This window comes from Gymnoscopelus microlampas (genome assembly GCF_963454915.1).
Source record: "Gymnoscopelus microlampas genome assembly, chromosome: 11".
NCBI classification, from domain to species: Eukaryota; Metazoa; Chordata; class Actinopteri; order Myctophiformes; family Myctophidae; genus Gymnoscopelus; species Gymnoscopelus microlampas.
The window spans coordinates 10,638,057-10,651,358 of record NC_139948.1 but is presented as its reverse complement, the minus strand read 5'-3'; positions in this window follow the sequence as shown (position 1 = coordinate 10,651,358).

The window sequence follows — 13,302 nt, the reverse complement described above, 5'->3', positions numbered from 1 at the left end:
ACGATGTGCTCTTTCTCAATTAAGAGCACCACATGTGATGAGTTTCACCTGGGATAATGGATAAGTACTGTAGCACCCTTTAACACCCAATCAGGGGATGACCTCACCCACCATAATTATTATATGATTATAAACCACGGTGGCTTGTAATTTACATATTTTAATCTTCATAATCTGAATAGAATGCATTTCTGTCAGCCAGCCATTAAGGACTGTGTCTACAGTACCTAGGCTTTTCTTTTGTTGATTTGTTTTATCTTGTGAGCTTGTAGATAAGCTATTTTGCAGCAAAGAGATTTGGTGTAGTGCGTACCAAGTACAGTTGCCACTCAGGTCCGTTTCACTAATTTAAAGGGGTAATTCACCCCAAATAAATACTTATTTTCAATCAATTAATTATATTTTAGTTTTTTTCCGCATTCCTAAGCCAATCATTTGATGACCGTCTCTATAGTGGAGTCACAAATGGAGGTTCCGTGACCATCCTTTGGCAAGGATGGTTTGACGATTGATTTGACCTCTATGGACCCTTTCAAAAAAATATAGCCCCCAGGTCCCTCCCAAAAATCCTGGCATTTTTTGCTAGACAGCCAAATTCAAAATGGCGCCCGGCGCCATCTCTAAAAATTAACTTTTGATCTGGATGACCTAGAATCATGTATGAAGGCACTTTTCCATACAAGTCAACCATGAGGATTCCAAATTTGACACAATTTTAATTTTAAGACCTTGTTTTGACTCCGAAATTCAAGATGGCCGACATCCAGTAGAGTAAAAACTTATACCCAGGGGGCAAAGGGGGGTATGCTGCATTTGCCCTGCCATAAAAGGTTGGCCACCAGAAATAATGTCTATGACACAGTAGGATCACAACCTATATGGACAACAAGGTCACCTTGCTGCTGGAAATCCAATATGGCCGCCTCAATATTATCAGAAAATAGCTTTGGCAATAACTTTTGAACCAGATGGGCTAAAAATAAAAACTTGGTGTCTATTTCATGGTTTCAGAGCATGAGAAACTCAATGGAATACTTATCTTTATGATTGGGTGTGTCTGGACCTTTCATTTGCATATTTCCAAGATGGACGCCACGCGAAAATGAGTTTTACTATGACTTTTACAGTGACAGCTGACTGTTATGGCAAAAAGTCTGCTTTTTAAGCAATATGAACACATTTGGTCAGTTTGAGCTTTAATTTATATGTTGTCAATATGGCTGCAGTCATAAATAATGTATGGTATTACATTTTCCCTCAGATTTATTGATTTATAGATCTATAGTTGTGGGGATGATTGCAGAGAAAAATCGGAGAAAAAGCCCACAATGTATCTTATGTATCATTTTAATAAACTAAATACAATATAAACAGACACATGCACACTCCAAGACTTGCCAAGAACTTCAACTTTAGGGCTATACAAATTAACATAGTGGTATGCATTCAAGTAACATAACAAAAGATAGAGTACTTAGTGACAAATAGAGTAAAGGCGGAGTTGAGGTTGCCTACAAAAGGTTCATTTTGACCTCTATGGTGCTGTCTTGCCTGCTTCTAAAGCCAATGATACTATGGTACAATGCTATTCACTGTCACTGTTGTCATGTGTTGCACTGATCTTGCTGCATCATGTCTCTAGTCCCTGGTAACGGCATCCTAAGTAGCATGGAATTGCCTTCTTTGCACGGGAACAGTTTTTCTGGCAGCCTTTGATACAGCTGCATGATATTGCCTTGTTCATTGACACAGGCCAGGCTGGCTCGGTAGATGCAAGGGGGACTGCATTGCTAGCACTGAGAGACCATCCATACTCTGTGAAAGAAGGAATATCCGGCTTGGCGATATGTGCACATTTATCTATTATGGTTGCTAAAACAGCTCTTCTCAGGTGCAGGTCAAAGGCATTCTCTGTCGGGGGCAGCAGCTTTAAGAGGGTTGATCTATTATTGAGGAACTTGTACACTCTAAGCTTACTCAGGTCAAAATCCTCCTGGTGGTCCGCTTTGGATGTATATACAGCAATTGTGAGGTCTCGTGCCTTATTGATGGACGTCATCTGAGAGGGAATCATAAGAGTTTTCACCAAACTCCTCAAGTGCAGAGATCCAGACGCATGATGGCCTTGAACCATGCCTTTTTCCCAGTGAAGAAGGGATAGCTGGTGGTACAGTATCTCTGCCACTTAAACTACGGATAAAGGGCAGGGCACGACACTGTGCGAGCCCCAGTGCTGATACCATTTGATGGATAGGAAGGTATGAATTTTGCTCTGTTCCCACCCACAGCTCTGGAAGGCATCTGAGATGGGTTGCTGCATAGTAAAGGCACATGATGATGATGTCTGTGTCATTGGCATGGATGACAACTCTGTCAACTTTGTCATTCTGGACACTGTACAGGGTGTGGAGTATTATTCTTGTATCAGCCTCCTGTTGTGTGGATTCTAGTGCAGGGACATCTTCAATAGACCCCTCCTTGATCACCACACTCCTTGTCTCTTCTTTAAACCCCCCACCCAGGTAAAGATGTGTTGGACCAAGGGCTGACTTAAGTTTCTCATTTTCACACCATTCGTCACAGAGGAAACTCAATAGGTTTGCCTTGTTAGCTGACACAGCAAAAAACTCCTGAGGATCTGGAGCTGTGTAATGCATACTAACTTCATATTCTTTGGTAGGTTTTGGTCAAGCATATCTGTGTTCTTGCTCAGCTGTCTTAAGACTAGGTCCACTGTACCGGTCAAAACAGAAGTGAATGATCTCTGTGCCAGCAGGCACATCATTCAACAGCAGACGTTGGTATCGTTCAGCGATTGTTCCAAATGCTTCACCTTTCAGGAACGACCAATGGCGCATGGCATACATGGCATCAATAACTACTGCTGTTTTTATGTCTTCTGTAGGCAGGTCAGGGATGCATGCAACTTTGGTCTCCTCTTTCAGGACCTTAACGAGGCTTGCCTTGGTACCTGTTCTCATCCTGCCATCTTCCTGGAAGAGGGAAGGGGGGAAGTCACTGCACTCGTGGTTGCCTATAAAGTCAACAAGGTTGAGTTCTCCACCACTGGCTATGATTTGGGTCATGCGCAGGAGGGCAGTGATTTCATAGCTCTTGCCAGGTGCTGAGGTTTTCCCCTTAGATTTTTTAGATTTTGTGTTTTGAGTGTAGAAAGTGTTAAGCTTCATTATGCTTGTCTTCTTCTGTTCACTGGACAGTAGACTGAGAGAACGAGAGCAATCCATGGTCTCGAAGGGCGGATCCAAACCCAGGCGCCCGGAACAGGCGCGTCCTCCGATTGCTTCACCAATCTATGTCCCCACTGCTGCCTTGACTACCATCTCTGCATCCCGGACTACACGACTCGGACCAGACTCATGGTGTGGGTCTGCCATATTGACAACATATAAATTAAAGCTCAAACTGACCAAATGTGTTCATATTACTTAAAAAGCAGACTTTTTGCCATAACAGTCAGCTGTCACTGTAAAAGTCATAGTAAAACTCATTTTTGCGTGGCGTCCATCTTGGAAATATGCAAATGAAAGGTCCAGACACACCCAATCATAAAGATAAGTATTCCATTGAGTTTCTCATGCTCTGAAACCATGAAATAGACACCAAGTTTTTATTTCTAGCCCATCTGGTTCAAAAGTTATTGCCAAAGCTATTTTCTGATAATATTGAGGCAGCCATATTGGATTTCCAGCAGCAAGGTGACCTTGTTGTCCATATAGGTTGTGATCCTACTGGGTCATAGATATTATTTCTGATGGCCAACCTTTTATGGCAGGGCAAATGCAGCATACCCCCCTTTGCCCCCTGGGTATAAGTTTTTACTCTACTGGATGTCGGCCATCTTGAATTTCGGAGTCAAAACGAGGTCTTACAATTAAAATTGTGTCAGATTTGGAATCCTCATGGTTGACTTGTATGGAAAAGTGCCTTCATACATGATTCTAGGTCATCCAGATCAAAAGTTAATTTTTAGAGATGGCGCCGGGCGCCATTTTGAATTTGGCTGTCTAGCAAAAAATGCCGGGATTTTTGGGAGGGACCTGGGGGCTAAATCTTTTTTAAAGTGTCCATAGAGGTCAAATCAATCGTCAAACCATCCTTGCCAAAGGATGGTCACGGAACCTCCATTTGTGACTCCACTAGGAGACTTGAGGAGTCTCCTACTCTCCTACTAGGAAATTATTGGCTCAGGAGTGCGACAAAAACAAAATAAAGGCATGAATTCAAGGCTTCATGGCGTGTGTTTGATAGATTTTTTGTTTGTTTTTTGTTGGTGAACTACTATTTGTTGGTGAAAACTAACATTTTAAGTGAAAACTGTTTTTTCTTATTGGTGAGCTCAGTTATTCAGTAGTCAACCAACAACACCAGCCACTCATCCATAATTTCGGTCTATTTCCCCAACTTGTTTCAACTTCTATTAGCAATTCCAAACCAAACACTATATTGCATCTGTGGTAGGCTCGAGGCATCAAAAGGTTTTCTCTGCAATGCAGAAGACGAACTTAACGGATCGTCAGTTAAGATCAGTCCACATGCTGAGATCAATGCAAAAATGTTGTCTTTAATTTAAGACTTCTGTGCTCAAAGTGCAAAATAAAATAAACTAGAAAAAGTGCTCCTCGGAGCACAGGTCTCCGCCAGGTCAGGTAGGTTATTGGTCCAGCAATATTTGGAATTCGCCAATCAGGATGGAATATAAAAAATCGGATGGAACCATCTTGATCACTTGACTATAGAGATAATGTGTACTGATTTGCATGATGTTTGTAAAAAAAATTGTATGAGTAATATAAAAAAGAAAAATCAGCCTCCTGGTGGCACTATAATAGGGCAATGTTAAAAGGGTGGCGTTTGTTCTTCAACGTAGTGCGAATGTGCGTGCAAAGTTCCATGGCAATCGGACACTGCGTTCATGATTTGCGGCATTTTGTTGAAAACAGGCCACTCCTGCAAACTTTAGATGTCAATGTTAGCCAATCAGGATAGAATATGAAAAATCAAACAGATCCATCTTGATTACATGACTATAAAGATCATGTGTACCAATTTGCGTGAAATTTGGATAAAATCTGAAGGCTTAATCTCAAAAAATGTGTTTTACATAAGTCGGCCTCCTGGTGGCGCTATAAAAGACTAAATGCAGGGCAGATGTTTTTCCTAGGCCTCTAGGGAGTATGCGTGCAAAGTTTCACGCAGATCGGTGCAGTTACAGTTAAAAACAAAACAAATCGGCCTTTTATAGCGCCACCATGAGGCTGATTTGACACACGGACAGACGGACACACGGACACACGGACGGACGGACGGACGGACGGACAGGGGGTAAAACATACTCTCTCGCCAGGCCTTTCGGCGTGGCGGAGACAATGATAAATAAATAAGTGAATTTAAAAAGCGGCACACATTTCAGTCATTGACTGAAAAGTGTGGGTATCTCTACTGCAGACATTCCAGGAGCATAATGTTTTATTTGGCCGACCTAACAGTCATGCTTTTAAAACAACTGGAACATCAATTTTCATTTGAATGAATGTCTAAATCACTTTAACTATTACTCCATAGCAATATTTATATAACTTGATACCTCTAAATCTCTCTCTCTCTCTCTCTCTCTCTCTCTCTCTCTCTCTCTCTCTCTCTCTCTCTCTCTCTCTCTCTCTCTCTCTCTCTCTCTATGCAGTATATATATATATATATATATATATATATATATATATATATATATATATATATATATATATATATATATATATATATATATATATATATATATATATATATATATATATATATATATATATATATATATATGTCCTTCTTCATTTTATTTATCTTCATTTATCTATAAATCACTTCTATGCACCAAAATACATGTCAGGTATGATATGATCTATAGGTATAGGCCTACTGTACACCAAGTAGGTCGCTTAGATCCTCTGGCACTGAACGTTTAACTGTTCCTAATATCAGTACTAAGAGACATGAGGCAGCTTTTAGTTTCTATGCCCCCAAACTATGGAACTCTCTGCCAGTCAATCTCAGAATAGCTGAATCAGTAGATATTAATGCGTAATCTTAAGACATTTATTTTGCCTTGCTTATGTCAATGATTAATTTGATACCTTTTTGTGTTCCAATGCTCTTTTTCTGAGCGTTTCTTGCTAATTTCATTCGTTGTTTATGCTTCATTTTTTGGGCTATTTCCTATCTTTCTTTTTTTTGTGTAAAGCACTTTGGAGTTGCATTTTATGTATGAAAGGTGCTATATAAATAAAGATCATTATCATTACCCTATAACTCCACTACATCGCTATAACTATAACTCTATAACAACATAATTATAACTGCCATGATGTATCAACTTCCAGGTCAGTGGTGCAGGTCCATCAGAGCATACAGTCAACACATTTCTGTTAGGATAACCCACATTACCATAACTCAACTCTGACACAAAATCATCAACCCTGCAGTGATGCTTTAGGTACATTTTCACACATTAAAACAAACATGTTACTGTGTATGTGGTTTAGCTATAATTGTGTTCATACTGTAGTGCTCTCTCTATATATATCATTGCTGTCGGGCAGATTATCTCCATAATTTAAACCTTTTATGTTTCTTTCCGTAAATGAATGACCCACTTTGTTATACTGCAGTGTCACCCAAAAGTAGAAAGAAAATAGCCAATCTACAAGCTCAAAATGCGGAGCATTGCGACGTGTTTTGAGCTTGTAGATCTGCTATTTTTGCTATATTTTAATTAGAATTCCAAAAAGTAACAGTTTTGGACATACAGTATGAGGTTTTCACCCAACAGCGTTCTATATGAAGAAATGTGTAAATGCCACGGCAGAAGAACAGATGTGGCTATTAAAGTTGAAGCAATCCAATCAAGGGGGACAGTCTGGGGTTTCCTAGATTATGTAACTTGCAGCCCCATATTGGCTCATATGCTCTTCTCTCTAATGTTTTCTGTGTGTTTGCTGTATCTCATCCCGCCACAGCTTGCACTGCTATCCCCCCCAGCTCCTGTCTGGACCCGTCCTTCCTCTCATCTATCATCCTCTTCCTCCTCAAGTCTGATTTATAATTTGTCTTGTGCCCAAAAAAATAGCCGACATATACAAGCTCATGCCGTCCAACTATATAGCAAATTAGGCAGTGTTTCCTTCATTATTTTAGTGTTCCAGTTCCAGTTGTTTCTACATACAGTATGCCATAGCAACACAGCAATGTCTACTATGGAAATATAGAGCTATAACACAAACAAAAACAAACAAACATCACTTAAATGTAAAGCTTAAATTTAAAAGTAGCTTTCCTCTTCTACCCCTGATTTGAACCTGGTTTTCTGCGCAAGTTTTGTGCAATTTTACCATTGAGCTAATAGAGCCTGCCTGCTTGCTCAGGGGATAAATTGAATCTTGACCATCAGGTCAAAATTCGTGTCAGATCCTGTGTCTAGGTGAGGCATGACCTTTGATACGATCTAAATGTCTCAATAGAAGAGCAGGGAGACAAAATACAACCGTCCCAATTGTAAGTTATATATTAACATACTCTACCATTATACAGATTGGACAACATTAAAATTCATTCATTCAAAAAAAGTAACATAGTGCCACTTTAAGTAAGAAAAACAAAACAAAAAAGTCTTCCTCCACTAGAGCTTGTATAGCCTTGTATATCTTTTTGGCACAGGACACCATCGTAAAATGGAGCATAAATTGACAATATTTCCTCCCCCTATGTGGAGTCCTGGTGCCTGAGAGCCCCCAGCCTGCTGCCCACACGCCCAGCCAGGCGGGCAGCGAGCCAGCGAGCCAGCGGGACTTACCCATTTCATATCAGGGAAGCTGAACAATAATGCAGGAGGCGGCCTCTCTCTCTGCAGGGGATGATAACCACCTGTTCCGTCTGGCAGTGGTGCGCACGTTGCAGTACCACTGCTTTTGTTTGACAAGTACCTCTGCTGTACAAAGCACAGATCAAGCGCACCTGAATAGGAGCTCTGTTTCTCAAAATATCAAGGATATGCATATCCCTGTTTGAAAACATTTTGTTACAGGGACCCCCCTAAGAGAATATTTGTCACCATTTGACAAGGTTTTCGAAAATCGTCGATCTATACAAGCTCACAGCAGTTTGTGGTGTGACGCGCTGTGAGTTTGTAGATCGGCTATTTTGGAACAGCCAAAGAAATAAGTAACTAGAAAAAGTGCTCCTCGGAGCACAGGTCTCCGCCAGGTCAGGTACGTTATTGTGGCCTCCTGGTGGCGCTATAATAGGCCAATGTGAAAAGGGTGTCATTTCTTCTTAGGCTTTCACGGAAATCAGACACTGCATTCATGATTTGAGGCATTTTGTTCCAAAAATGTGTTTTGCTAAGATTAGACCTGCTGGTGGTGCTATAACAGGCCAATGTGAAAAAGGTGGCATTTCTTCCTCGGCCTAGTGGGAATGTGAGTGTGAAATTTCACTGAAATCACAAGCTGCGTTCATGATTTGAGGCATTTTGTTCAAAACGGACCAATCCTGAAAATTTTGGAAGCGAACCTTAGCCAATGAGGATGGAATATGGAAAATCGGACAGATCCGTGTTGATCACATGACTATAGAGATACTGTGTACCGATTTGCATGACGTCTGGATAAAATCTATAGGAGTAAATGGGTTTTGCACAAATCGGCCTCCTGATGGCGCTATAACAGGGCTATATGAAAATTTGGGGCAGAGGTTCTGAATTGGCATCCAGGGAGTGTGTGTGCACAGTTTCGGAGCGAGCGGGCCAACGGTGTTGGAGATTAGCTGTTCACAGACGGACGACACACGGACGGACGGACGGACGGACGGACGGACGGACGGGGGGTAAAACATATTCTCTCGCCATGCCTTCGGCCTGGCGGAGACAATAAGGGCTTAGGAGTTTAAACTCTCTCATTTTGCTGGGAGGGGGGGGGGGGGGGCTGGAAAGCTATATCTGCAAAGTAACTAGTAACCAAAGCTGCCTCTTACATGTAGTGGGGTATAACTTTTACTCAAGTACATTAATTGAGTAAAAATGTACTATAAACGTACTTAAAAGTTACTATCCACCACAAGTGAAATTGATGCAGAAATGTGAAGATTGTGGCTGTGCAGTTGAAAGACTAATCGGACAGCCAGCATCCCACCATGACAGCACATTGTCACAGCGGTCCTGGAATGTCTCCAGAGTCTTATCGGTGTGTGTTCCCCAGTTCTTAGAAACCCATAAAAAAAACAGAAGAAGCTACATTTCACTTTCTCCCATTAGCCCGGACCACTGTAGTGGCCCTTCTGCCATCTGTCAACATTTACATTTTCTCCAGGCACCCTTGAGGCATTTCGTTCCAAAAATGTGTTTTGCTAAGATTAGACCTGCTGGTGGCGCTATAACAGGCCAATGTGAAAAAGGTGGCATTTCTTCCTCGGCCTAGTGGGAATGTGAGTGTGAAATTTCACGGAAATCACAAGCTGCGTTCATGATTTGAGGCATTTTGTTCAAAACGGACCAATCCTGAACATTTTGGAAGCGAACCTTAGCCAATGAGGATGGAATATGGAAAATCGGACAGATCCGTGTTGATCACATGACTATAGAGATACTGTGTACCGATTTGCATGACGTCTGGATAAAATCTATAGGAGTAAATGGGTTTTGCACAAATCGGCCTCCTGATGGCGCTATAACAGGGCTATATGAAAATTTGGGGCAGAGGTTCTGAATTGGCATCCAGGGAGTGTGTGTGCACAGTTTCGGAGCGAGCGGGCCAACGGTGTTAGAGATTAGCTGTTCACAGACGGACGACACACGGACGGACGGACGGACGGACGGACGGACGGACGGGGGGGGGGGTAAAACATATTCTCTCGCCATGCCTTCGGCCTGGCGGAGACAATAAGGGCTTAAGAGTTTAAACTCTCTCATTTTGCTGGGAGGGGGGGGGGGGGGGGGGGGGCTGGAAAGCTATATCTGCAAAGTAACTAGTAACCAAAGCTGCCTCTTACATGTAGTGGGGTATAACTTTTACTCAAGTACATTAATTGAGTAAAAATGTACTATAAACGTACTTAAAAGTTACTATCCACCACAAGTGAAATTGATGCAGAAATGTGAAGATTGTGGCTGTGCAGTTGAAAGACTAATCGGACAGCCAGCATCCCACCATGACAGCACATTGTCACAGCGGTCCTGGAATGTCTCCAGAGTCTTATCGGTGTGTGTTCCCCAGTTCTTAGAAACCCATAAAAAAAACAGAAGAAGCTACATTTCACTTTCTCCCATTAGCCCGGACCACTGTAGTGGCCCTTCTGCCATCTGTCAACATTTACATTTTCTCCAGGCACCCTTGAGGCATTTCGTTCCAAAAATGTGCTTTGCTAAGATTAGACCTGCTGGTGGCACTATAACAGGCCAATGTGAAAAAGGTGGCATTTCTTCCTCGGCCTAGTGGGAATGTGAGTGTGAAATTTCACGGAAATCACAAGCTGCGTTCATGATTTGAGGCATTTTGTTCAAAACGGACCAATCCTGAAAATTTTGGAAGCGAACCTTAGCCAATGAGGATGGAATATGGAAAATCGGACAGATCCGTGTTGATCACATGACTATAGAGATACTGTGTACCGATTTGCATGACGTCTGGATAAAATCTATAGGAGTAAATGGGTTTTGCACAAATCGGCCTCCTGATGGCGCTATAACAGGGCTATATGAAAATTTGGGGCAGAGGTTCTGAATTGGCATCCAGGGAGTGTGTGTGCACAGTTTCGAAGCGAGCGGGCCAACGGTGTTGGAGATTAGCTGTTCACAGACGGACGACACACACACGGACGGACGGACGGACGGACGGACGGACGGGGGGTAGAACATATTCTCTCGCCATGCCTTCGGCCTGGCGGAGACAAAAGGGCTTAAGAGTTTAAACTCTCTCATTTTGCTGGGAGGGGGGGGGGGCTGGAAAGCTATATCTGCAAAGTAACTAGTAACCAAAGCTGCCTCTTACATGTAGTGGGGTATAACTTTTACTCAAGTACATTAATTGAGTAAAAATGTACTATAAACGTACTTAGAAGTTACTATCCACCACAAGTGAAATTGATGCAGAAATGTGAAGATTGTGGCTGTGCAGTTGAAAGGCTAATCGGACAGCCAGCATCCCACCATGACAGCACATTGTCACAGCGGTCCTGGAATGTCTCCAGAGTCTTATCGGTGTGTGTTCCCCAGTTCTTAGAAACCCATAAAAAAAAACAGAAGAAGCTACATTTCACTTTCTCCCATTAGCCCGGACCACTGTAGTGGCCCTTCTGCCATCTGTCAACATTTACATTTTCTCCAGGCACCCTTGAGGCATTTCGTTCCAAAAATGTGCTTTGCTAAGATTAGACCTGCTGGTGGCACTATAACAGGCCAATGTGAAAAAGGTGGCATTTCTTCCTCGGCCTAGTGGGAATGTGAGTGTGAAATTTCACGGAAATCACAAGCTGCGTTCATGATTTGAGGCATTTTGTTCAAAACGGACCAATCCTGAAAATTTTGTAAGCGAACCTTAGCCAATGAGGATGGAATATGGAAAATCGGACAGATCCGTGTTGATCACATGACTATAGAGATACTGTGTACCGATTTGCATGACGTCTGGATAAAATCTATAGGAGTAAATGGGTTTTGCACAAATCGGCCTCCTGATGGCGCTATAACAGGGCTATATGAAAATTTGGGGCAGAGGTTCTGAATTGGCATCCAGGGAGTGTGTGTGCACAGTTTCGGAGCGAGCGGGCCAACGGTGTTAGAGATTAGCTGTTCACAGACGGACGACACACGGACGGACGGACGGACGGACGGACGGGGGGTAAAACATATTCTCTCGCCATGCCTTCGGCCTGGCGGAGACAATAAGGGCTTAAGAGTTTAAACTCTCTCATTTTGCTGGGAGGGGGGGGGGGGGGGGGGGCTGGAAAGCTATATCTGCAAAGTAACTAGTAACCAAAGCTGCCTCTTACATGTAGTGGGGTATAACTTTTACTCAAGTACATTAATTGAGTAAAAATGTACTATAAACGTACTTAAAAGTTACTATCCACCACAAGTGAAATTGATGCAGAAATGTGAAGATTGTGGCTGTGCAGTTGAAAGGCTAATCGGACAGCCAGCATCCCACCATGACAGCACATTGTCACAGCGGTCCTGGAATGTCTCCAGAGTCTTATCGGTGTGTGTTCCCCAGTTCTTAGAAACGCATAAAAAAAACAGAAGAAGCTACATTTCACTTTCTCCCATTAGCCCGGACCACTGTAGTGGCCCTTCTGCCATCTGTCAACATTTACATTTTCTCCAGGCACCCTTGAGGCATTTCGTTAGTTTATAGAGAAAAGAAAGGAGCTTTGGTGTATTTAGTTGCTGGCAGGTGGAAACCTTGTATGTCTAAAACTGTTGCTTTTAAAGAAATTGGGAAAAGAACCTGTGTTCCAATGGATCCAGTGGTGGCTATCATTTATTCACTCTTGTTAAATACTTTTCGTTGGATATGTATTTATAAATCCCACAGACAATTAACCACTTTAAGTTTAAAAAATGTCTAAAGCAACGGAAATAGCCAATGTACAAGTGTTGCGCATTGTGAGCTTGTAGACTGGCTATTTTCAATAGCCTACTTTTGTGCGACACTCATGTATAATGAAACATTAATTTACCTAAAAAAGTTGAAATATGGATACACAAGGTTTCTGCCCGACAGCAATTTGTGCGTGTTTATCTAATTCCCTTGCGGTGAAACAAAGATGCAGGCGGTTATTTCCTATAATTAAAACCCAAGGCATGGTCACGTAGGAAGCAATGCTGTTTGTGAGGCAAAGCTACGGTCTGACAGCCATAAGCAGCCTGAAAATAAAACAACGCCTTCCTTGTTGGCCATGGGAGTATAGAAAGTCATCACAATAATGTCCGTTGGCTGCCTTAAAAAGCTCAGTGGGAGAGGATAATTGCTCCCTTATCGTTTTACTTCATCTACTGCGGTCAACAGCACTAAAGATAAATACATACTTATTAAATTATTAAATAACAATGAATAAGAGACGACACTATCGCAGAGGTTGCCTCGGGGTGTCTGCACGGGATTTGCACAAAAGTATCTTTAAACGCCTTGTTTCCATTGAGATGTGTGTTTGTTTCCCCCGTTATTTGCCTGGAGGATGTACAAAAATAAATACAGTACTTTAGACTAGAGGATAATTGTGTATTAAACGGCTATTTTCAGT